This window comes from Tamandua tetradactyla, chromosome 5, assembly GCF_023851605.1.
Source record: "Tamandua tetradactyla isolate mTamTet1 chromosome 5, mTamTet1.pri, whole genome shotgun sequence".
NCBI lineage: Eukaryota > Metazoa > Chordata > Mammalia > Pilosa > Myrmecophagidae > Tamandua > Tamandua tetradactyla.
In genome coordinates, this window is record NC_135331.1 from 192,737,887 (window position 1) to 192,755,115 (window position 17,229).

General features: G+C 44.2%; 1 protein-coding gene across 8 annotated transcripts in view; it reads left to right on the plus strand.

Moving 5' to 3' along the window:
- The window catches only part of AKAP7 (A-kinase anchoring protein 7), a 162,959-nt gene that overhangs the window by 41,305 nt on the left and 104,425 nt on the right, over positions 1–17,229 (plus strand). The window lies entirely within an intron of this gene.

Sequence of the window (17,229 nt, forward strand, 5' to 3'; positions counted from 1 at the left end):
AGGATAAACTTAAAGTTGGGAATTTTTAATACATTTGTTTACTTTTTAGCAATTGAGAAAAGACCACTTTAGTTGATTTTAGTGACAAAACACCTGTCTTGCTAGAGTGACAGTGCTCTGCAGAAACTGCTGATTAGAAAAAGAGAAATCCCAGGAGGCAGCAGCATTTCCTTCTGTGCTACGTGTTCTCTTCCTCTTTAGGAACTGCTTCCTGGAGATAGCCCATCGGTGAGGGGAGAAGGCCCCATATCCCCTGGGGAACTTGTTTGCTAACTGCCAGAATGCAATATACCAGGAACAGAATGGCTTTTTAAAAGGGGAATTTAATCAGATGCTAGTTTACGGTTCCAAGACCAAGAAAATGTCCCAGTTAAAACAAGTCTATAGAAATGTCCAATCGAAGGCATCCAGATAAAGATACCCTGGTTCAAGAAGGCCGATAAAGTTCAGGGTTTCTCTCTTAAATGAGAAGGCACATGGTGAACATGGTCAGGGCTTCTCTCTCAGCTGGAAGGCACGTGGTGAACGTGACGTCATCTACTAGCTTTCTCTCCTGGCTTCCTGTTTCGTGAAGCTCCCCGGGAGGCGTTTTCCTTCTTCATCTCCAAAGGTCGCTGGCTGGTGGGCTCTTGTGGCTATGTCGTTCTCTCTGAATCTCCCTCATTCTCCATAATGTTTCCTCTTTATAGGATTCCAGAAACTTCTCAAGACCCACCCAAATGGGTGGAGACATGTCGTCATCTAATCCAGCTTAACAACTGCTCTTAATTAAATCATATCTCCAGGGAGATGATCTGATTACAATTTCAAACATACAGTGTTGAATAGGGATTATTCTGCCTTTAGGAATGGGATTTAGATTAAAACATGGCTTTTCTAGGGGACATACATCCTTTCAAACCAGCACACATGGTAAATAGCAAAATCTAGCTGAAGTTTGCATAAGTGTGACTTCCAGAATAGCCTCTTGACTCTATTTGAACTCTCTCAGCCACTGAAACCGTACTTGATTACAGTTCTTTGACCCCTTTTGGTCAGGAAGGCATTGTCGAGACCACGGTGCCAGGGCCAGGCTCATCTCTGGGATTCATATCCCACGTTTAACAGTTGTTGTATGTGGCAGTGCTGACTTTCAGAGCTGCACAACTCCAGCTCTGAGTCTCAGGTGTCACATAAGTACCCCAAACCTGGCTTGTTTTACACAACACAACATCCCCAAGGCTGATTCACTTCCCTGTGTGCCTCATGACTTCATTCCCCTTTGCAGCTGCACAGTATTCCATCATGTTCGCCATTCTGCTTCTCAGTCATTGTACCCCGCAGCCCCTCCATGTACTGGGCGCCATGGATAATGTCCAAAATAAACCATCCATGTCTTAACAGTGTGCTCCCTTAGTTGTACCTTCATCAGCACTCTTGATTTTGGACAATTTTCATTGATCCAAAGAGACAAAGAACTGATAAACACAGCCTCACCAAATACTACATTTTAACCTCCCCTTATCACTTGTCCCTCCACCCCAATTATTTACCCCTGGTGTTGCTGCGGTACTATTGATGTCTTCCTGTTAATTATAGGCCATACCATGCAATATTGGTTTTCTGCCTATACCCCTTGTTCTAGTTTGCTAGCTACTAGAATGCAATATACTAGAAACGGAATGGCTTTAAAAAGGGGAATTTACTAAGTTACAAGTTTACAGTTCTAAGGCTGTGAAAATCTCCAAATTAAAGCAAGTCTACAAAAATGTCCAAACCAAGGCACCATCCAGAGGTTACCTTCGCTCAAGAAAGGCTAATGAGTTCAGCGTTTCTCTCTCAAACGGGGAGGCATGTGGTGAACATGGCAATGCCTGCTAGCTTTCTCTCCAGGCTTCCTGCTTCATGAACCTTCCCCAGGAATGTTCTTCGTCTCCAAAGGTCGCTGGCTGGTGGACTCTTGTGTGGTCCTCTCGGCCTTGTGGCTCTGCTGTGTTTTTCTTGTGGCTCTGTCATCATTCTCTGTTCTCTTAGAATCTCCTCTTTTGTAGGATTCCAGCAAGCCAGTTGGGACCCACGTAGGGATGGGTGTAGACATGTCTCCATCTAGTCAACTTCAGTACCCACAGCTGCTCGGACCACATCTCTGTGGGTTGACCTAACCAAGCCTCCAGCCTGCAGTGCTGAATGGGGACCAGAGGAAACCGGTGCTTCCACAAAATTGTTAGGACCAGAACATGGCATCTCTAGAGTACACAGATCCTTTCAAATCGGCACACCTCTCCATTGTTGACTTTTCGTACAAGAGTCATACCTTTCAAATAGTTCATGCAAGAACTTATTTATATTGGTAGTGTTGATTTGTGGGGTACACGGCTCTATAAAACCCTTTTCAATCATGTTCACCTTCAGCATGGTAATATTACTGATAAATCCACTACTTAACTGCCTTCACTTCTATCCATTCCCTTACATTTAAGTTCAACCTCATTAGCTAAGCATTCATACATCTCCAACTTCTGGGTACCTCTGCATCCCCTGTAGTCTACATTGTAAGCATCTGAGTTTACCTATACCATAGTCATACAAGGGAAATCATGCGGTATCTCTCCTTTTGTGTCTGGCTTATTTCACTAGGCATTACGTCCTCAAGGCTCATCATCTTGTCAGGTGCTTCAGGATGTCATTTCATCTTCCTTCTGCATCATGTTCCATCTATGTATATACCACATTTTGTTGATCCACTTGTATGTGTACTTGGATAGTTTCCATCTTTTGGGGATTGTGAGTAATGTTGCTATGAATGTCGGTGTGCACAGGTCTGTTTGTGTGGCTGCTTTCAGCTCTTCTGGGCATATACTGAGTAGTGGTATTGCCGGGTTGAAGGACAACTCAATATTTAGTTTTCTGAGGAACCTCCTAACTGTCTTCCACAGTGGCTGTACCATTATACATTCCCACCAGCAATGAATTAATATTCCAATTTTTCCACATCTTCTCCAACATTTGTAGTTTCCTGTTTGTTTAAAAGTGGCCATTCTTATAGATATGAGGTAATAGCTCATTGTAGTCTTGATCTGCATTTCCCTTATAGGTAATGAAGATGAGCATCTGTTCATGTGCTTTTGGCCATTTGTATATATTTTTTGTATGTTATATGGCAGGGGTCACATTTCATTCTTTTTCCCTGTGAGTATCATGTTATTGCAGCGCCGTTTGTTGAATTTTTGTTTGTTTGTTTTGTTTTGGGGAAGTGCATGGGTCAGAAATTGAACCTGGGTCAACTGCATGGCAGGTGAGAATTCTACCACTGAACTGCCCTTGCACCCCAGCCATTTGTATTTGTTTTGGGTAGAGATGTCTATTCGTGTCCTTTGCCCATTTTATAATTAGATTATTTGTTCTTTTGTTGTTGAATTGTATAATTTATTTGTATACACAGTATATCAAATACTTGTCTGATATGTGATTTTCAGATATTTCTCTCGTTGAGTTGGTTGCCTCTTCACCTTTTTGATAAAGTCCTTTCAGGCACAGGACCATTTGATTTTGAGGAGTTCTCATTTATCTATTTTTTCTTTCATTGCTTGTGCTTTAAATGTAAAGCACTTAAATTTAATTTAAGAAGATACCTCCTATTTTTAAATCTCGCAGATGTTTCTGTATATTTTCTCCTAAGAATTTTATGGCACTGGCTCTTATATTTAGGTTTTGATCCATTTTGAATAAATTTTTGCGTAGGGTGAAGGAAGAGGTCCTCCTTCATTCTTTTGGCTAGTGATACCCAGTTCTCTCATGCCCATTTATTGAAAAGATTATTCTGTTCCAGTTCAGCAGATTTCAGTGCCTTGTCAAAGATCAATTGACCATAGATTTGGAGGTCTATCTCTGCACTCTTGATTCAATTCCATTGGTCAATGCTTCCATCTTTGTGTAAGTACCATGCTGTTTTGACCATTGTGGCTTTTATAATAAACTTTAAAGTTCCCTCCCACATTGCTCTTTGTTTAAGGATATTTTTAGCTATTCCTTCCAAATAAATTTGATAACTAGCTTTTCCAAGTCGTGAAACTAGCTTTTTGGAATTCTGATTGGTATTGCATTGAATCCAGAGATTAATTTGGGTAGAATTGACATTTTAACTACATTTAACCTTCCTATCCATGAGTAAGGAATGTTTTCCCACCTGTTTAGATCTTCTTTGGTTTCTTTTAGCAATGTTTTGTTTCCTGTGTACAGGTTCTTGATGTCCCTGGTTAAGTTTATTCTTAGGTATTTGATTCTTTGAGTTGCTATTTTGACTGGATTTTTTCCCTTAATTGTCTCCTCAGTCAGGTTATTACTTATATATGGAAACATTACTGAGTTTTGCATATTAATGTTGTATCCTGCCACTTTGCTGAAATTGTTTATTTAGCTCAAGTAGCTTTGTTGTATATTTCTCAGGATTTTCCAAGTATAGAATCATGTCATCTTCAAATAATGAAAGTTTTATTTCTTCCTTTCCTATATGGATGACTTTTATCCCTTTGTCCTGCCTGATCTCTAGTTAGAACTTCTAATATAATGTTGAATAATAGTGGTGACAGTGGGCATCCTTGTCTAGTTCCCAGTATTAGGAGGAAAGCTTTCAGTCTCTTACCATCAAATATCGTGCTGGCTGTAGGTTTTTCCCATATGCCCTTTATGATACTGAGGAAGTCTCCTTCTATTCCTGCGTATTGAAGTGTTTTTATCAGGAAAGGATGCTTAATTTTGTCAAATGCTTTTTCAGCATCAATTAAGGTGATCATGTGAGTTTTCCGTTTTGATTTATTAATGTGCTGTATTACATTGATTGATTTTCTTGGGTTGAACTATCCTTGCATTCCTGGTATAAACTCCATTTTGTTGCTGTGTATAATTCTTTTAATGTATTGTTGGTTTTGATTTGCTAGTATTTCCTTGAGAATTTTTGCATCTATATTCATTAGGGATATTGGCCTATAGTATCTTGTATCATCTTTACCCAGTTTTGGTATTATAGTGATGTTAGCTTTATAAAATTTGTTAGATAATGTTCCTTCTTCCTCAGTTTTTTGGAAAAGCTTTTGTAGGATTGGTGTTACTTTTTTTGAATGTTGCATAAAACTCCTCTGTGAAACTGTCTGGCCCTGGGCTTTTCTTTGTGGGAAGATTTTTCATGACTGATTGAATCTCTTTAATTATAATTGGTTTGTGAGTTCTTCTGTTTCTTCTCGAATCAGTGTAACTTGTTTGTGTGTTTGTAGTAATTTATCTATTTCAACTAGGTTGTCCAGTTTATTGGTGTACAGTTGTTTATAGTATCCTCTTATGAATTTTTAAATTTTCTTCAGGATCCATGGTAACAACTCCCCTTTGACTTCTGATTTTGTCTTTTTTTCTTTGTTAGCCCAGCAAAGAAAGGGTCCATCAATTTTATTGCTTTTTCTTGAAGAACCAGCTTTTGGTTTTGTTGATTTCTTTCTACTGTGTTTTTGTCCTCCAGTTCATTTATTTCTGCTTTAATATTTGTTATTTCTCTTCTTCCATTTGCTCTGGGGTTAGATGGCTGTTTTTTCACTAGTTCTTCCAGGTAAGCAGTTAAGTCATTGACTTTTGCTCATTTATTTTATTTTTTATTTTAGGCATTTAGGGCAACAATTTTCCCTTTTGTGCTTCCTTTGCCACATCCCTTATGTTCTAATATGTTGTATTCTTATTTTTATTTGTCTCCAGATATTTAACCATTTCTCTAACAATTTCTTCTTTGACCCACTGATCACTTAAACATGTATATTTGTGAAAATTCTACTTCTTTGGTAGTTATTAATTTGGAGCTTTATTCTGTTGTGGTCAGAGAAAGTGCTTTGAGTAATTTCAATTTTATTAAATTTATAAAAGACATGATTTGCTTCCCAGCATATGTTCTATCCTGGAGAATGTTCCGTGAGCTCTAGAGAAGAATGTATGCCTTGTGTTTGGGGGAGTAGCAATCTGTATATGTCTGTTAGGTCTAAATCCTTTATCACATTGTTTCAGTTTTCTTTTTCTTTGTTGATCCTTGTGCGCGTCATTCAGCGTACTAACATTATTGTGCTACAATTAGGTAGTATTGTGCTATCCATTTCTGAATTTTTACACTCAGTCCTGTATTCCTTCAGCATCAATTACCGAATCTGTACCCTATTTCTATTTCCTAATGGCCTCTGTTCTTAACTTAAATTCTCCAAGTTCACTCATTACTGTTAGTTCATATCAGTGAGACCATACAGTATTTGTCCTTTTGTTTCTGGCTAATCTCACTCAGCATTAATGTCCTCAAGGTCCATCCACATTGTTACATGCTTCATGACTTTATTCTGTCTAACAGCTGTGTAATATTCCATTGCATATATAAACCACAGCTTGTTTAGCCTCTCATCTGTTGGACATTTGGGCTGTTTCCATCTCTTAGCAATTGGAAATAATGCTGGTGTAAATACTGGTGTGCAAATGTCCATTTGTGTCCTTGCCCTCATGTCCTCTGAGTAGATACCTAGCAATGGTATTGCTGGATCATATGGGAGTTCTATACTTAGCTTCCTGAAGAACCTCCAAACTGCCTTCCAGAGCGGTTGTACCATTTGACATTCCCACCAACAGTGGATAATTGTGCCTCTTTCTCTACATCCTCTCCAGCTCTTGTCATTTTCTGTTGTTTTTTTTTTGAAAATGGCCATTCTGGTGAGTATGAGATGATATCTCATTGTGGTTTTGATTTGCATTTCCCGAATAGCCAGGGAAGTTGAGCATCTTTTATGTGCCTTTTAGCCATTTGTATTTCCTCTTCTGAGAAGTGTCTGTTCATGTCTTTTGCCCATTTTGTAATTTGGTTGTTTGTCTTTTTGTTGTTGAGTTGAACAATCTCTTTATAGGTTCTGGATACTAGACTCTTATCTGATATGTAGTTTACAAATTTTCTCTCCCATTGTATAGGCTGCCTTTTTACTTTCTTGACAAAGTTTTTTGATGCACAAAAGTGTTTAATTTTGAGGTGTTCCCATTTATCTATTTCTTTCTTCAATGCTCATGCTTTAGATGTAAGATCTAGGTAACTGCCTCCTATTCCAAGTTTTATAAGATATTTCCCTACATTTTCTTATAAAAGTTTTATGGTCTTAATCTCTAATGTTTAGGTCTTTCATCCATTTTGAGTTAATTTTTGTATAGGGTGTGAAATATGGATCCTCTTTCATTCTGTTGTATATGGATATCCAATTCTCCAAGCACCATTTATTGAAGAGACTGTTCTGTCCCAGGTGAGTTGGCTTGACTTCCTTATCAAAGATCAATTGTCCATAGATGAGAGGGTCTATATCTGAACACCCTATTCGATTCCATTGGTCAATATATCTATCTTTATGCCAGTACCATGCTGTTTTGACCACTGTAGCTTCATAATACGCCTTAAAGTCAGGCAGTGTGAGACCTCCAGCTTCGTTTTTTTTCCCTCAAGATACTTTTAGCAATTCGGGGCACCCTGCCCTTCCAGATAAATTTGCTTATTGGTTTTTCTACTTCTGAAAAGTAAGTTGTTGGGATTTTGATTGGTATTGCATTAAATCTGTAAATCAATTTGGGTAGCATTGACATTTTAACTATATTTAGTTTTCCAGTCAATGAACACAATATGGCCTTCCATTTATTTAGGTCTTCTGTGATTTCTTTTAGCAATTTCTTGTAGTTTTCTTTGTATAGGTCTTGTCTATCCTTAGTTAAATTTATTCCTAAATATTTGATATTTTGGTTGCAATTGTAAATGGAATTCGTTTTCTTGATTTCCTCCTTCAATTGCTCATTACTAGTGTATAGAAACACTACAGATTTTTGAGTGTTGATCTTGTAACCTGCCACTTTGCTGTACTTTTATTAGCTCTAGTAGTTTTGCTGTGGATTTTTCAGGGTTTTTGACTCATTGTATCATATCATTTGCAAACAGTGAAAGTTTTACTTCTTCCTTTCCAATTTTGATGCCTTGTATTTCTTTCTCTTGTCTAATTGCTCTGGCTAGAACTTTCAACACAATGTTGAATAACAGTGGTGATAGTGGACATCTTGTCTTGTTCCTGATCTTAGGGGGAAAGTTTTCAGCTTTTCCCCATCGAAGATGATAGTAGCTGTGGGTTTCTTACTTATTCCCTTTAGCATGTTGAGGAAGTTTCCTTCTATTCCTCTTCTCTGGAGTGTTTTCAACAGGAAAGGATGTTGAATTTTGTCAAATGCCTTTTCTGCATCAGTCAAGATGATCATGTGATCATGTGATTTTTCTGCTTTGATTTGTTGATACGATGTAATACATTAATTGATTTTCTTATGTTGAACCATCCTTGCATACCTGGGATGAATCCTACTTGGTCAGGTGTATGATTCTTTTAATGTGCTGCTGGATTCAATTTGCCAGAATTTTGTTCAGGAATTTTGCATCTGTATTCATTAGAGAGATTGGTCAGTAATTATCTTTTCTTGATATCTTTGTCTGGCTTTGGTATGAGTGTGATGTTGGCTTCATAGAATGAGTTAGGTAGCCTTCCCTCCTCTTCAGTTCTTTTGAAGAGTTTGAGCAGCATTGGTATTAATTCTTTCTTGAACGTTTAGTATTCAGCATTCACATGTGAAGTCATCTGATCCTGGACTTTTCTTTTTTGGGAACTTCTTAATGACTAATTCAATTTCTTTACATGTGATTGGTTTGTTGAGGTCATCTGTTTCTTCTTGAGTCAGTGTCAGTTGTTCATGCCTTTCTAGGAAGCTGTCCATTTCATCTACATTGTCTAGTTTATTAGCAGAAATTTGTTCATAGTATCCTCTCATTACCTCCTTTATTTCTGCGGGTTCAGTGGTTATGTCTCCTGTTTCATTTCTGATTTTATTTATTTGCATCTGCTTGCTTCTTCTTTTTATCAGCCTTGCTAATGGTCCATCAATCTTATCAATTTTCTTCAAGAACTGACTTCTGGTTTTGTTGATTTTCTTGGTTGATTTCATGTTCTCAATATCATTTATTTCTGCTCTAATCTTCGTTATTTCTTTTGCTTGCTTTGGAGCTAGTTTGTTGTTCTTTTTCTATTTCTTCCAAGTAAACAGTTAATTCCTTGAGTTTTACTCTTTCATCTTTTTTGATATAGGCATTTAGCACTGCCTTTGCTGCATCCCTTAGATTTTGATCTCTCTCAGCCAAGCTTAATTCTGTCCTTGCCGGGGGCAGTTGGAGCCTGAGAAGCCCTGCAGTTGTAGCCAAAGAGCAGTCAAGCCTTAGAAACACAGCCAAAAAAAAAATCCTTTTCAGAGCAGGGCGCCCCCATTCCTCAGGTTTGCCAGTCAAGAGCTCAAGTTGGTACGTTGCCCTGTGTATCTACAGGTCCTATGTACCCCCTCCTTTCCTTCAGGCCCAGACCCTTTCAAGTATTTTGTGCTGTTGAATCCAGAAAACCTCTGGTTTTTTTTTTTCTTTTCTTTATGTTAGCCCTGCCGTCTCTGCACTGGGGCAAAACCCAGTAACATTAGCTTTTACTCAAGGTTCAGCTGAGCTGGGGGCCTATTTTTAGTAGTCAGAATTTGTTACTTAATTCCACAATGGCAGTTAGTTGTGCTCAGTCCCTGCTGCTGGTAAAGTCTCTTTCCTTTCCCATCTGGGAAGCAGCCTATTGGGGGTGGGGGTGGAGTGCTGGCCTCTGGGCTTGGGAGACTTATGGTTCTAGGGGGTCTTGCAGCCAGTCCAGCTTGTCCAGACCGGGGTACGCTGTGAGTCCGGTCACTGACATGGCCCAGAGTTGTTCTGTCCTATTCCTGGCTATTTACTAGCTATTCTGGAGGGTGAACTAAATCCCACACTTCACTGAGCCACCATCTTGGACCCTTCCGGTATTTCTTATAGTTGTGCTGTTTGCGTGGTCAGTTATTTCCCTAATAAATCACTCCATTTTTCCATCTTTTTTTGCCACTTGTTCTTTTGTGCACCTGAGTTCAATTATCTTTTCTTCTAGCTCACTTATTTCTTCTGCCTCTTTAAGTCCTCTGTTGTGTGTCTCTAGTATATAATTCTTTTTTTACATGGGCAGGCACTGGGAATCGAACCCAGGTCTTCGGCATATCTGGTATTTTTAATGTGTCTAAATTCTCTTTCATTTTAGAGAGAGCTACTGTTTTTCTATTCTTTAAAATTCTTCTTTATGCTTTTCCAGTGTTTTCTTGATTTCCCTTATGTCCTTGTGGACATCCTTGATTAGTTGTTCCAAGTTCTGTGTCCCCTGGTGTTTTACTTTGATTATTTGGCTGGGCATGTCTGCCTGAATCTTCGGGTGCTTTGTGATTTTCTGTTGCCTTTCGGGCATTTGACCATCTGGGTAAGGGTGGTTTTGCACATTGGTTTCTGTCACACATGTGAGGTTTGTGTTTGCTCAGGCGTGCCCTGAAGTTCTCTTGGCACTTGTTTGTCACTTGCGCCCCGCCGGGCCAAGGCGCAGGTCTCGTGGAGGAGTGAAGTTCCATTTGCTGCTCGTCAGCTGATGGCGCTCCTGAGTCTCCTCTCCCCTCAGGCCCGCTTCCTCCTGATGGCAGTGGCCAGATGAGCAGGAGGAGACCCCATGCGACTGCAGCCCTGCCCGCTGCTGTGGGAGAGCCGCCCGCCTGCTGGGGTGGGCTGTGTGCACCTCAGCAGGGGCTCCACCTATGGGTCCACCTGGGGACCCAGGCTCTTGCCTGGGAAGACCTTGGGGTGCTGGGCGGGGCATTTCAGCTCTGCCTGTGGCTGGTCCTGCTGTGAGAGGGGTTGGGGGGGTGAGGGCAAGTGTTGGTGACACCTGACGTAGTGACTGTTTGCAATGCCTGGGTGGGAGGCTAGCTGTCCATGGCATCAGAGGTGCAGCTTGTCTCAGGGCCCGTTGGGGGGCCGTGTTGGGGTGCCCAGCAGGGCGGGTGCTCACGGCACTCACCGGGGCCTTGTTGGGGTGACCAGAAGGGTGAGTATTCACAGCGCCCACAGGGGACTTGTCGGGGTGCCTGGCAAGGTGGGTGCTTGCTGCACTCATAGGGGCCTTGTTGGGGTGCCTGGCAGGATGGGTGCTCGTGGTGCCCGTTGGGGCCTTGTTGGGGTGACCAGGAGAGTGAGTGCTCACAGGGCTCACAGGGGACTTGCCGGGGTGCCCAGCAGGGCGGGTGCTCATGGCACCCAGTGGGGGCAGGTCCTAGGGGGCGGCTGGGTGTGTTTCTGTGTCCCCCACAGGAGCCCCGGCTATGGGCCTGTGTGGGAAGATGCCCGTCCAGCTGCGGGCAGGCTGGGTGAAGGGGCGCCAGCCCCTGGGGACCTGCGCTGCTCCACCTGCTGCCCTCTGCCCCGCTGGGCCCTGCCTGAGCTCCCGTATCCCGTCCTCTGCTCTCGGCTTCCCGGCTTTTGGCTGGGTCCTCCCATCTAGGGGGAGCACCTTCTCTGGTCACTCGCAGCCGGCACTGCAGTCTGGTCTCTTCCCTCGTCCCTCTCTGCTGTTCCCGAGCAGGGTGAACTGGCCTGTTCCCCTCTTCCCGGAATATCTCATTTTCTTTAAATCACCGGGGAATCCCCCACCCGAACAGCAGCTGTGCTCTCCGCAGGGGTCTGAGCTGGTGTCTGACCAACCCACCCCTTGTCCACGTCTCCCGTCATTCTGTAGTCTGTGTTCTCTGGTTCCTTGTTTCCTGTCCCAGGCACTTTTAAAAGAAATTTAACTATTTGCATATGTACATGGAAAACTTTAATTTATCCATTCACTCAAGCTACACATATTTATTAATTATTGACTATTTCCCACATGCCGGGTGTTGATGCAGAGCTGAGCCTTCATTCCCATGGCGTTCAGACAGTCAGAATGTCGAATACATAGAATTTTTGGTCGATATTTTACATCTTTGAGAAAGCAGAGAGAGATTTGTTTTCAAAAGTTTAATACTGCTTTAGTTAAAAAAATGGTTTGTTTTGTGTCGTATTTTAGAAACTGTTTATCCAGGTCATATGCTGTAACCTAAGAGTATCCCTTGGCCAGGGCACCGTGCTTACCAGCCCTCGACAGTGAGCGGCGCGGACCTGGGTGCCAGCCATCTGGTGCTAGTGCAACCTGGTGGAGGCAGGAGAGGAAAACAGGCCTACTTACTTGTAAAATATTTGTATAGAAGTTAAGTTTAATTACTTGAAGAAAAGAGTTGAAAATTATAATTCGTGATGAGTCCAGTTTACCTAATTTGTGCTAAGTAGAGAGTTTTTAGATTTTCAAATTGAAAGAAACAAATTCATAAAATATTTCATAGTTATTATGAAAGAACTGAATTTTAGACACTGATATTTAAACTTATTGCTGAAAATTTGTAGGAGAGAGTACTTTAGAAGTTTTAATGTGCAAAATTGAAGAGAATGATTGTGAAGTTTGAGCTAGTGGAGCCTGAGTGGCCGTGCGTGGCCAACGCTGCCTGAGCTGTGCGCCCCGCTGGTGTCTGTCCCTGCTGCTGGTGCTGAGCCCGGGCCCCTCTCCTCGCCATCGGTGCTGCTTGACCGGGCACCAGAGGCTCTGCGGCTCAGCTCCCACCTCCTTTGAGAGATTCCAGTTTTCCAGAGCAAAGTGGCACCTCCTCCTTTCCTAGCATCACACAGTAGCTCACAGAGCTCAGAAGATACTCAAAATTGTGCATTTATAGGGCATTTGTCCACATTTCATAATGATGAAATTGCACTGAAAAGCACTTTGCATGGAAATGAGTGGCTATAGCACGCAGTTTTTCAACTAAATGTAATTTTGTGAGTAAGGTTATTAGATTGGGAGAGTGCTAACTGGAGGTATAATAGTCCTGGAAATCATTTTCTAAAATGAGAACAGTGCCTTCTTCCGCTTGAGAAATGTTCCCTCGTGCATTTAGCCCGTAGAGGAGCTGATGGGTTCTTAGGGCGTTGCTTTGAACATTGCTCTCACTGGACGTCGCGGCCCCTCCGAGATGGACGGGGGTGTCCTCGGGGCCTGCCCCATGGGGACTCTCCTCTGTGGGAGAGTGGACTCACTGCCTATAAGTCCAGCCCGCATGGACCTTTAGGGCCAGGCAGCCTTCTCGTCGTCCTGGAAACACCAGCGTGTTTCATCCCAGGTGCCGTGGGCTGTGCGGTAGGAACACCACGCCCTGAGAGGTGAGGTCGCCCGCTCCCGGATGGCAGAGCCGAGGCGCAGAGCCGCGCTGTCCATCCCTCTGCTCTTGCCGCCCGTGAACCAGCAGACCCCCGCCCGGGACCTGTGCCTGGAGCACCCCTCGGCTTCCTGCCTCGGCTGACCCGGCTCTTCCCCAAGGCCGTGGCTCTGGGGCGGCTATGCCCTGCCACCCCCCTCCCGCGCAGGCCCCTTCTGCCTTCTCGTTGCTTTGTCCTCGCGGCTCTGCCTTCACACAGAAGCCTTCCTCGCTGGTGGTCTTGCTACCTGGGCTCTGTTACTCTCCGTCTCTCCTGTTGGCTGACATCTGAATATTTCCCCTCAATTTCCGAGGACTTTTTCCCAGGTTCATGTCACCTGCCGCTCCTGTGCCTGCTTGCATCCTGACTGTGTGGACTGCCTGTGCACCTGGTGAGCCGGAGCCAGTCCACCTGGTGAGCGGGGGCCTGTCCACCTGGTGAGCCGGAGTCTGTTCACCTGGTGAGCGGGAACCTGTGTACCTGGTGAGCGGGGGCCTGTACACCTGGTGAGCCGGAGTCTGTCCACCTGGTGAGCGGGGCCTGTCCATCTGGTGAGGCGGAGGCTGTCCACCTGGTGAGCGGGAACCTGAGTACCTGGTGAGCGGGGGGCCTGTACACCTGGTGAGCAGGAGCCTGTCCACCTGGTGTGCGGGGGCCTGTCCACCTGGTGAGCGGGAACCTGTGTACCTGGTGTGCGGGGGCCTGTCCACCTGGTGAGCGGGAACCTGTGTACCTGGTGTGCGGGGGCCTGCCCACCTGGTGAGCAGGAACTGCACACCTTGTGAGTGGGGGCCTGTCCACCTTGCGTATGGGGGCCTATCCACCTGGTGAACGGGGGCCTGTGCACCAGGTGTGTGGGGGCCTGTCCACCTGGTGAGCGGGGGCCTGGCCCCCTGGCGTACGGGAGCCTGTCCACCAGGTGAGCCGGAACTGCACACCTGGTGAGGGGGACCTGTGCACCTGGAGTATGGGGGCCTATCCACCTGGTGAACGGGGGCCTGTGCACCAGGTGTGTGGGGGCCTGTCCACCTGGTGAGCCGGAACTGCACACCTGGTGAGGGGGACCTGTGCACCTGGCGAGCGGGGACCTGTACCTGGTGTGGGGGGCCTGTGCACCTGGAGCGTGGGAGCCTGTACTTGGTTCATGGGAGACTGTCCACCTGGTGAGCGGGTGCCTGCACCCAGGGCTCTGTGCCTAGCCCAGTGCCTTCCAGCACTTATTTAACTTTCCAACAAAATAGCTCCAGCTTCTTTATTTGTAAAATGGACACATTAGTAACTTGTCAGAATAAAATGACGTAACGTACATACAGTGTTCTGCACAGCTGATGGCTTGGAGCTGTATGCGCCCCAGAAAAGTGTGTCCTTAGAGCTGATCCATTCCTGCGGGTGTGGACTCGTTGTACGTAGGCTCTGCTGGTGAGTGGAATCTTCACTTCAGTTGTCACCCACCTCATTCAGGAGGGGTCTTTATCGTCTTACTGGAGTCATTTATAAGAGAATGAAACTCAGACAGAGAGAGAGAGCTGCGAAGTCAGGAGCCGGAAGCAGCAGGACTTGGACGAGCAGGGAGAGGCGGGCGGCTGCCATGGCCCTGCTGTGAGCAGAGGGGCCTTCAGGGAGACACATGGTCTCGGTGATGCCTTGACTTGGCATTTCCCTGGCCTGGGAACTGTAAGCTCGGAAGCCAATAAATTCCCTTTGTGGAAGCCATATGTCTTATGTATTCTGCTTTCAGCAGCCTAGAAAGGCTAAAATTACACTTAAGCAATGTTTCTGCGCCCTTGGGCCCTGGCATGCTCTCTACCACCTGCCCCCCTTCCTGCGTGTCACCTCCTGCCATTACTGCTCGCGCCCCCAAGCGTCCTCCAGCCCTTGGCGCTCCCCTGCAGGCCCATTCTGCCCCCTCCGCCCATTCCTTCTTGCCCTGGCCCCGCCACGTGGCCGGCTCCTCCCTCGGGGGCTCTCATTGTCTTGTCTTCCTGACCGCTGTCTGCCTGGCGGTGAGTGCTATGGTAGGTAACCCAGTGGTTTGCTCAGTACCTGGGCACGAGAAAAGTCGCCTCCCCCGTGGCCCACAGTCTGCCCACACCTCTGGCCTTGCCGTCGTCCTCTCTTCTCACCCTGGGCTGCACCGAGCTGCTTTCGGGAGCTCGGCAAGCTCTTTCCGGACCTTTTCATTCTCCAGGTCTCAAAACCTCCATCTCAGAGTCTGTCCTACCCACTGTAGGGAGACTGCCCTACGAGTGCCTTCTCTCCCACCACACCCATGCGTTTCCGTCCGCTTCTCTCCACAGTCACAATTTGCTGCTTTCACTGACTGTCCCGATCAGGCCCCGAGGGCAGGGACCACGGCTGCTTTGCTCACCTGTAGTCCCAGCACTTTTTACAGCAGGTGACGCGTGTAAGGTGCTGAGAACGTATTTACCAAATAAACCAGAAAATGAAGAAATTACACAGTCATGTGCATTGTTCCTACTGCAAATGTGTTTTCCAAATTCAGTGGTCTCACTGCTGTTCCTTCCTTCACTCACCCCTCACTGCTCCGGCCTCCCATCCAGGCACCCCTGGCCTGCCTCTCCCGTCCAGCACATGAGTGGGTGCCTGACGTGTGCTCGGTGAAGCCACCTGCTGCTGCTTCAGGCTCTTAACAGCTCGTGTGCTGTTTATTCGGTTATATACTTGATGGTTTTACTCTCACTGCTGCTCTCCCAGTTATTTCTGTCTTTCCTGTACTCCCCCGTCTTTGACCTTTTCTCTGCATCAGCCTGTATCTCACAGTTTTAACTTGACCAATGCTTTCCCATCCTAAAAACAAACAAAACAAAGTAAGAAAGCTGAAGACACAACACGAAACCAGGACACTCCTTGACCTTGAAGCTTCCTCTGGCCTCTGCTCTGTGGCTCTCCCTCCTGCCTAGCCAAGGTCTCTAAAAGAGGAGACACTGTTCTCAGCTTCCATTCCTAACCCCCGCTCCCCTCCCTGAGCCGTTGCGCCACAGGTCATGGCACACGGGGCACAGAAGTTCTTCCGGTCTGAAAACAGCAAGGAGCTGTTTTTTTGCTGTTGAACAGTATGCTGTGTAATCACAAATCAGAGTTTTTAAAACAAACGTCTCACATATTATTTCTGTAATTTATGTATACTGGAATAGAAAATATATATATGTTTAAAAAATATTAGGACTACTTAATTTATATTTAGCATTCTGGACTGTTCCTCTTTGTGATTATTTGCATGCTATCATATAAGCATTTCTTGAAATTTTAGAAAACCGGAGAAAATGAAGTGTTTACTTTGCAGAAAGTGTACGTAATAAAAAATATGATTTCTTAAAATTTGTTAAATTTACGTTAACAGTTTACTTTGAGATAACTTTTAACAACTTCCTTACATTTTGAGTAAATGTATTATTGCTTGGTACATATTTAAAAGAGTTAACCCTTGAGAAAATCTTGTGTATAAAAGATATACATATAAAACTTAAAAAACAGATGAACTTTATATATATATAAAACTTACAAATCAGATAAAACTGTGTTTAATAAGTTACAGAAGGATTGTTCCTTTATTAAATTACTTATTTCAGTGTTCCTCTATATAGGAAAATTTCCTGGTGTTTGAAATACGTTTTTAAGAAATTGTTTTTTGCAATTTGTATCTTTGTCTGTGAGGTAAATTATGTTTCAGGGTTAGCTGACCTTTTTTTTTTGATGACTGATTGAATCCTTACTTGTGATTGGTTTGTTGAGGTCGTCTGTTCCTTCTTGAGTCAGTGTGGGTAGTTCCTGCTTTTCAAGGAAGCTGTCCATTTGTCTTCATTGTTTAGTTTGTTAGCGTATAGTTGCTCGCAGTGTCCTCTCATTATCTCCTTTACTTCTGTGGGTTTGGTAATCATGTCCCCTCTCCCATTTCTGATTTTATTTGTTTGTATCCTCTCTCTCTCTTTTTGTCAACCTTAGATAAGGGTGCATTGATTTTATTGATTTTCTCAGAGAACAAATTTCTGGTTTTGTTGATTTTCTCTGTT